This window comes from Belonocnema kinseyi, chromosome 4 (genome assembly GCF_010883055.1).
Source record: "Belonocnema kinseyi isolate 2016_QV_RU_SX_M_011 chromosome 4, B_treatae_v1, whole genome shotgun sequence".
NCBI lineage: Eukaryota > Metazoa > Arthropoda > Insecta > Hymenoptera > Cynipidae > Belonocnema > Belonocnema kinseyi.
Genome location: NC_046660.1, coordinates 82,333,225 through 82,341,797, shown reverse-complemented (window position 1 = coordinate 82,341,797; position 8,573 = coordinate 82,333,225). Strand labels below are relative to the sequence as shown.

At 28.3% G+C, this 8,573-nt stretch overlaps 2 protein-coding genes across 5 annotated transcripts in view; one reads left to right on the top strand and one right to left on the bottom strand.

Annotated features, from left to right (window-relative positions):
* LOC117171383 overlaps positions 1-8,573 on the bottom strand; it is a 370,121-nt gene that overhangs the window by 238,610 nt on the left and 122,938 nt on the right. The gene's annotated exons all lie outside the window — the stretch shown is intronic.
* LOC117171382 (golgin subfamily A member 6-like protein 22) overlaps positions 1-8,573 on the top strand; it is a 159,526-nt gene that overhangs the window by 69,048 nt on the left and 81,905 nt on the right. Inside the window, exon 3 of one of the 4 annotated variants that reach the window (XM_033358632.1) lies at positions 3,466-3,521. The exons of the other annotated variants lie outside the window; for them this stretch is intronic. The gene's annotated coding sequence lies outside the window, so the exon portion shown is untranslated. The remainder of the gene's footprint in view (positions 1-3,465; positions 3,522-8,573) is intronic. 4 annotated transcript variants of the gene reach the window in all.

Genomic DNA, 8,573 nt, shown 5'->3' with positions numbered 1-8,573 from the left:
TGTCCACGAGGGGGGGAAGGGGGTCAAAAAGTGGTGAAAAATTGTTCACGTGGTATATGGATGGCCCCTAAAAATCCCGGTAATTTTTGTAAATTTGTAAATTACCGAAAATTTATAGAAATTTATTGTATCCGAAGCTTTTTTGAAGAATTTAAAAAATTACTGAAAATTGATGGATAATTTGCTAAATTACAAAAATTTCTTAAAATTTATGAAAAATTGGCTAAATTTCCAAAATTTTCAGAAATTTATGAAAAATTGGCCAATTTCAGATATCTAAAAGTTTCGAAAATTTTCGGTAATTTATCAGTCATTTATGGTAACTTATCACTTCGAGTATGCCCAATAACTATTCACTACTCACAATCAGCAGCTAAAAAAAGTCTTTTTATAACTGCTTTTTACCACGGTTTCGGAACTGGTCACTTCCCGTACGCAATACATGCCTCGAAAATCGAACATTTCGTGCGTGTGTTAGAAAAAATATTTTTCTCTATTTTTCTGAAAATTTTCAAAAATTTCAAAAGTATATACCTTTTATAATTTTCTTTGAAATCGAAAATTGCATTTGGGTAATTTACAAGTCTTCTATCTATCTATAAGAAATTTCACGAAAATTTTTTAAACACATTTTTTTTCTTCAAATTTTGAAAATGCTCGAAATTCTTTATTTTGGTTGCAGTTTGGATTGGACAAATCCTTCAAAAGTTAGCGTGACTACAACATTCGGGTAACCATACATACAGACAAAATGATAGACAGGCATATAGACAGACAGACATACATACAGACACGACAAAATTTTATGATTTTCGGATTCTGTGAATGCCGAAACGTAAAATTCCGTTAAAAACCAGAGATCGAAAATTTTGACGATTACATTACACTCTCATAAATGAGAATGTAATTAATGGAAAGTATAACATTCTTACATTATTTGGAAAAATTTCGTACTTGTTTTGCATTTTATTATACACTGTTATATTTGATTGTAGTTATAATTTCCTACAAGAATTTACGAAAAAAGTATAAGTACAAGAAACTACAGAAATTTACAGGTTTTGCAGCCAGAAAGTTGATCTTTTTCGACCTAGTATGACAAATATTTATATTAGAATATTTCAATGAGATCATTTTAAATTAAATAAATATTGTCTAATCGATTTCTATATATTTAAAAAAAAGTTCAAATGGAAAGTTTCTTCTCGTTTGAAAACGATGATTCATTATTGTCTTTTAATATTCTACCATTCCTTTAAATTAAAGAGTAAGCATATAAGCTTTTTTATAATAGCTATCATGTACACATCCTAATTTAAAATTATCTTATTTTCGTTGTAACTTATTGTTTATATTTGTAGATTCCTTAAAGAATGGTTTTAATTTTTGTACTTTTTTGAAAATTTTTCCACCAGAGTTTTTTTCTAAAAATTTTGAACTACACACCTCCCTTCGTTAGGATTCATAAGTTTTGATACCCCTTTCCTCTCCTTATTATAATTAATTTTTTCTGAATGAATTTTTGTTGTCAATTTATTTAGCGGTCGTCTAAACAAACGTAAAATGATTTCAGTAGTACACCTAAAAGTTGAATTTTTAACAAAAAGTAAGGAATACCTACCAAAAGAGATGCATTTTCTAATTAAAATGACAACTTTTTAACAAGAATTGAAATGTTAACCAAGAAGAGTTGTTTTTCAATAAGGAAAAAATTTTCATCCAAAATGTTGAATATCAAAGAGAAAAAAGAGCTTCCTATGAATTTAATTATTAACCAAGAAAATTAATTATCCACCAAAAAGATGCATTTTGTCATATTACCTAATTTTCCAAACAAATAGTTTGAGTCTTAAACTTGAAAAAACACTTCCAACCAACAATAGAATAGTTAAATTTTTATTTATAGAAAAATAATTTTCAATTGAAGAAATACATTTTCTTAACAAGAAATTAAACTGTTGATAGTTACACCAACAAATACTTTTTATTTAAATGAAAAAACAGTTGACTATAACAAATGAAGACGAATTTTCAACTAAAGACTTAAAACCTCATCTAAAACAGATCAATTTTAAACCAAGGAGTTAAATTGTTAACCAAATGGATATTTTCTAACAAAAATGATAAATTTTCTATCAAAAATTAAATGGTTAAATTTTCATTAAAAAAAAAGAATTTTCAATTAAAAAAGAAAAAATATTCAACACAGTAGTTGAATTTTCAACCCAATAGTTAATTTTTTTAGTTAAAAACAATCAATTTCAGCCATAGAAAATTAATTTTCAACCAAAATTGTAATAGCTGACATTTCGACCAAATAAAGTTTGAATTTGAAATGAAAAAAACAGTCGAATTTCACAAATGAAGAAGAGTTGTTAACAAAAAATGGATTTTTTTACAGAAAAGACGAATTTTTAACAAAAAGATGAATTTTTTAGCAAAAATACGAATTTTTGATGAAGTAAGTGAATTTTTACTAATAATAATAAATTTTAGATCAAACATGAAATAGTTTAAATTCATCTTTTTTAAATTAATTTTTTACCAAAAACGAAAGGAATTTTCAAGCAAGTAGTTCTGTTGTCCATCAAATAGTTGAGCTTTCTATCCGATTGTTGCATTTTCGAGCCAAAAATAAGGAAGTTTTACAAAACAGTTAAATTTTCAATAAAAAAGTTCATTTTCAACTGTAATGGATTAATTTTCAACCAAAAAATATAAAATGTTTACAAACAAAAGTGAATTTTCGAATTAAGAAGACGAATGTTCAACAAAATAGTAAAATTTTTGATAAAACAAAACTTTTCATTAACAAAAAATGACAATCAAATTGTTCAATTTTCATATACCCAAAAAAAGACGTTTATCATTGAAAGTTTGGAAAAGAGAAAGGAGAAATTCATGAGTGGATTGAAAGTGACCTACAAAACGGAATAATGTGCAATGTTCAGAAATATTTTTTTTTACTTTATGAACAATAAGTACCAATAATAACAGTTAAGAAAAAAGTAAGCTTATTTAGAGCATTCTTTTTTATTTATATTTTTTCGTTTCCTTGTTCATGGTAAACACTCCTCATGTCGTCAAAATATTCTGAAAAAATGTAGGTATATCTTTAAGATCATATGTAGGTTTGGCACTCACCAAACTCTACCTAAAAAAGTTTAAAATTGTAGAAATGGTGCAAATTTTTCATAGTGAATGTGAAATTACTGTTAAAAGGAACGAAAGACGTGAAAGGAAATTTTGAATTTAATCGAAGGAAAAATTACTAGTCGAAAGTGTTATATCGTATAAAGATTCTTCATTTACAGTCCTGAAAATTAAAAGATTTTATGATTAGTGGTGTCAGAGAATGAAGAAACAACTAAACACCTTAACATTTTAGATCTTTTTAAGTGGAATCATTTATAAGCGAGTTACGAATATATAATAAAAACTAATTAATATTTTCCTCTGTTTCAGGTAAGTTTGGCTGCACGACTATAAGAAAATTAAATCAGGAATTAGAGCAGGCACTCGTGAGTAATGATTCATTCTTCAAAAATTTATCTTTTTTCCAACGATTCAGTTTCCCTAAGCTCAACGAAAATATTTGTTCTACGCTCAGCGAATTTCGGTGAACCTAGACACGGACTTTTTGATTACTAAAGTTCACAAATTCACATTCTCTGAGTTAAATGTTTGTGCGCATATAATTTTCGTGCTTTAAGAAGAATTTTTCAAACTTTTGTTCCGTGAGTTTTGGGTATATTTTTACATTTTTATACATAAAAATCTGTATTGAAAGTTCCGTAAAACTAATTTTAGTCTTAAGGGTGAGAATAAACAAATTGACAAAAATGTATGCAGAGAAAAGTACCGTTCAAGGGGTATAATTTCGGGCATGTTGGATAAATTTGGACATTCCTAAACTGATAGTGTAAAACAGTTATATAAAGGGGTTTACACAAAATATAGAAGTTAAAGCTTTATCAAGGCTTTAATTGATTTTAGATTCTGGTTGTTAAATCCGATTTAGAATTTTTTTTTGTAGGTACGGCAATGACTCCATATATATTTATTCCGAAGGAGTTGAGAATAAAAGAAAGAAAACTGGTTGAATATCCGGGATTTTTCGAGATCTTTGGACCAATAAAATGTTGAAAAATCAAAGCTTTTGTTAAGGAAATCATTATTTTCACGACAAATATTAATTTTGCGAAAGACAAAATTTAGCGGGTAGCAAACGACAGCATTTGAACGGTGAGAATCGCTCGCAAATTAATTTTTTTACTAACAATTCTGGCATCATAAAAGAATTTTCAAACCCGATAACGTTTTCAAAGGTGGTCCTTTTAATGATTGTTACCCTAAATTTTGCGAAATACGTCGCGAAATTGAGAAAAAAGCAGAATAAACTGACATGTCCTATCTGTGTGTTGTAAATGCATTTGTGATCAGCCACCACAGGCTACCTTTCATCTTCACGCCATGCCCCGATAAATCGAGCACGATGTTGAGGAATGAGATTTAAATAAAATTTTCGAGTACTGTAAACTTTACTGTTTTTATCTTTTCTTGGACATATTTCAAAAAGATTTATATCAAATTTAAAATAGTCGTTAGAACACTTTTTTATAAACTAAAGAAAAACGATTTTTTTTCATAAATTTGTGAAATTATGAGTTTTTAACGATTATTAATCCAGTATTTACTCTTCTAAAAAAATAGACTAAATTTAGGATTACTGGCTTTAACTTTAAATTTTGTCCACGTTTACTTAAAGTCATGGTGAACTGACTCCATTGCCTGTTATAGGACAGTTCAAACTTAATTTTACTTCATCGAATAACGACATAATTTAGTATATAGTTTTTATAGCGTATTTGTCTTTTACTTCTTGATTTTATTTTATCAAATCATTATGATTTTAAATGTTTATTATTATCAGATTATTTAATTTAAACAAAAACAGCAAATATACGGATCAATAAACGTTAAAAAATCCTGATTTCACAAATTTATGAAAAATATAGTTTTTTCAATGTATAAAAAAGTGTTTTAACGATTATTTTAAATTTGATATACCCGAAAATTTAATTTAAATCTCATTCTTGAACACCGTGCGAGATTTCATATAAATCGTCTGGCTTGGATACATGAAATCCTCTCAGGCTTTTCGTTTGATCAGCGAAGTTACGCAACGCTTATCGCGATTAGACTAGGATAAGGGCCGCTGTACTTCTATGAAAATTTAAATTAACTATGTAAACGACAAACACAATTTTATTAAGTGTAAGGTTGAATATATTTTATTTTGCTAAAGTATCCCTATTCAAGTATATATTCTAATTTAAATTAAAGGGAAGAATGCAAAAGTGCAAATTGATTTTATGTAAATTTCGTGGTTTCGGGGTTTCAAGTTGACTATACTTTTGTAGGAAGTCGATAAGGTCGACAGTTGAATGGATAAACGGGGTTGCCAGTATCCGGAAATCCGTGGTCGAGCAATAATTTATTGAAAATTAGGGAGTGTATTGCGAAAGCAGGAGGTGGGACCAACTGAATTTATTGAATTCCTCGTAAACTATTTATATGTCATTATTCATTCAAACTAGAAACGAACCATTTTCCAAATATCATCCCACACAATTTCAAGCGCAGAAACAATGTACATGTTTCAGATTTAAACACAGTGTGTAATTTAAGTTTAATAGAAGTCTCAATGGATAATTGCTTTCAAAGTTTTACATTGATGTACTTGAAAATTTTTTTAATATGAATCTCTACGGCATGTCATGGAAAGTGAAATGAAAAAAAAAGTTGCGTGGAAATAAAAAGAGACATGAAGACAGATATGTAAATTAGATTTGAGGAACCGAAACGGCATTTAATAAATGAGTACCACAGAAATTAGTTAAGCACAGCATGACTTTCATTATTACTGATCGTTAGACTAGTTCTTTTAGGGTTCTTTTTAAGATACAAAATTCACTGCCTCATAAAGTTTTAAATTACTCTGCTTTAAAAGAAGTTCCATTGGGGTGAACTTCGGGATGTAAATATTCCTAATTTAATTTTTGGGAAACAACCGCAATTGATATTTATAAAGAAAAGCATAATTATTTCGGCTTATTCCATACTATTTATAAATAAAATTTGCTTATTTAAATCATGTTAATAGTAATAATTAAATATTTATTCTACTAGATCTATTTCAATCCATTAAAAATTTAATAGTATCGAATAATTCGAAAAAATAAAGTTTTTCCTTATAAATTCCAGGTTCAATTCAGATCCGGGTTAAAACTTTTCATACAAATTTTCAAATGTCCAATGAGGGGTTAAAGCACTAGAACAGATCCATTTTATTTTTATAAGTGCTCATAGGACTTTCGTTGGACAACAGTTTAAAAAAAGTTTAACCTAATTTTGTTTCGTTATTTTAAGCAAGGCTTATGTAGGAAATGACAAAACCAGAAAACACCCAATTAACTATTTTTTTCAATGTTTACAAGCCCTAAATAATTATTGTCCCAAAAAAGTATTTTTTAAATAAGACTAAAATTTTAAAAGAGTTCAAAATATGTCTTGTTTCAGCAGGAAATTTTAGGACAAAAGTACTGCAAAAGTCATTCTCAAATTTTTTGAGAATGACTTCTTGAGGACAAATTTACCAGAAAATCTCTACCTAATTATTTTTTTTTCGCAAATCCTAAATGATTTCTGTGACAAAAGTACTAGATTAGTTCCATTTCCTTTATTATTTTTTTATTTATTTTAACACGTGCAGGTGGGATTTATGTTTCAGGAGAGCCCAGCTTAAATAGAAAAATATATTCCCTTTCACCAGGAACTTTGTAGGACCAAAGTGCCGTAAAAGTCCCACTTAATTTTTTTCAAAATTTTTACAAGTTTTATGTTATGCTTGAATTATTTTTAACTTTTTTGTAACTTTAGTCCTATTTTTCCAGTATTTTTGGGACATAAATCTCATCAGCACTTACAAAAATGTAGGGGAAAAAATAATAATAAAATGGAACTATGGAGGATAAATGGAATTAGTGAAATTATTTAGATCTTATAAACATTTGAAAAAAATTAGATGGGACTTTCCGGTACTTTTGTCCTACAATAATTCCTTCTGAAAAAAAATTAAGCGGGACTTTCCCGGTAAATTGAAATTTTTTGGTATTTTAGTGCTAATTCAGCAGTAACTTTTTATACGTAAATGTGACGAACATTTGTAAGAATTTTGAAAAAAGTGAAATGTATCTTATCTATTTTCTTTCTCTGAAATTATTTAGCATTTAAGAAATAATTTAAAAATGAGGTGGGACTTTTCCAGTACTTTGCTCTGGAAAAAGTCCTGCTTAAAAGATTCAGGAGGCCATTTTTGCATTTTTTCCATTTTTTTCCTTAAAAATTCCTGGTGAAACAGGAATATGTTTTTAACTTTTTTTGGTATTTTAGTCCTAGTTCAATAATATTTTTTTAAACGTAAATATGATGTCCATTTATAAAAAATGACAAAAAACTAGAATGAAACTTCTCTAGTAATTATATCCTAAAAATGATTTACCACTTGTAAGATTAGGACAAACAGTGTGATTTTTTCGGTATTTTGGCCTCAAAAAGTGTTAGGGACGTGTAAAATTTTTTAAATAAAATAAAACGAGACTTACTTTCCTGGTGCTTATCAACGGGTGAGCGGAAGAACCTATAGTGTCTGATTTCTGTTTCAAGAGAAGTATCTCACTCGCGGTTCTAAAGCTATAGATACGACGTAAAATTTAAAAAAAATTTAGTGGGACTATTTCGGTACTTTTATTTAGTGAAAAGATTTTTCTTTCCATATATATTATTTTGTTTTTGTAAGCTTTGCGAACTTCAAACTCATACCATTTGTACAGTTTAAAAATAAAAACTTCAAATTTAAAAAGTTTTTTATTTACCCAAGATCAAATTGAACTTCATTTGAACTAAACAAATTTTGTTAACATCGTTTGACAAATTCAAAATCTTCTAGTTCTCTATCTTCAAATTCAACCTAATATTATTTTAACAAATTTAAATATCCTGAAATGTTTTTACATTCTCATCGGAGAAGGTATTAGATTTGTGTAAAATTTGACCCCCATCCCGAGGTTTTGTCAAATGTCCACGTTTTGAGACCCCCTGAATCCGAAAAACAAGTTTTTATGAATGTGTATGTCTGTATGTCTGTCTATGAACACGATAACTTTTGAAAAAATAATTCTATTATATCGGCCTTTGGTACACTCGTTTAGTATCCTAAACTAAAGATCAAGTTCGTTAGCCAGCCATTTAGATAAAAAGTCAAAAAGTGGGCATATTTGGAATATTTTTGAGACCACTTTCTCAAAAATTCAAAATTTTTCTCTGCGGTTATTAATAGTATTCAAAAATTCGAACAATGTATTCTGATGACTTTTTTCATAATATCACACAAACCCAAGACGACTCTCTCGGTTCCAGTTCTACTTCCCCCCCTCTCCCAACTCTCCCTTATTAACTGAAGTTTTTGGTGGGACTGACGTTAGAACTACAATCTCCACCATATGACGATT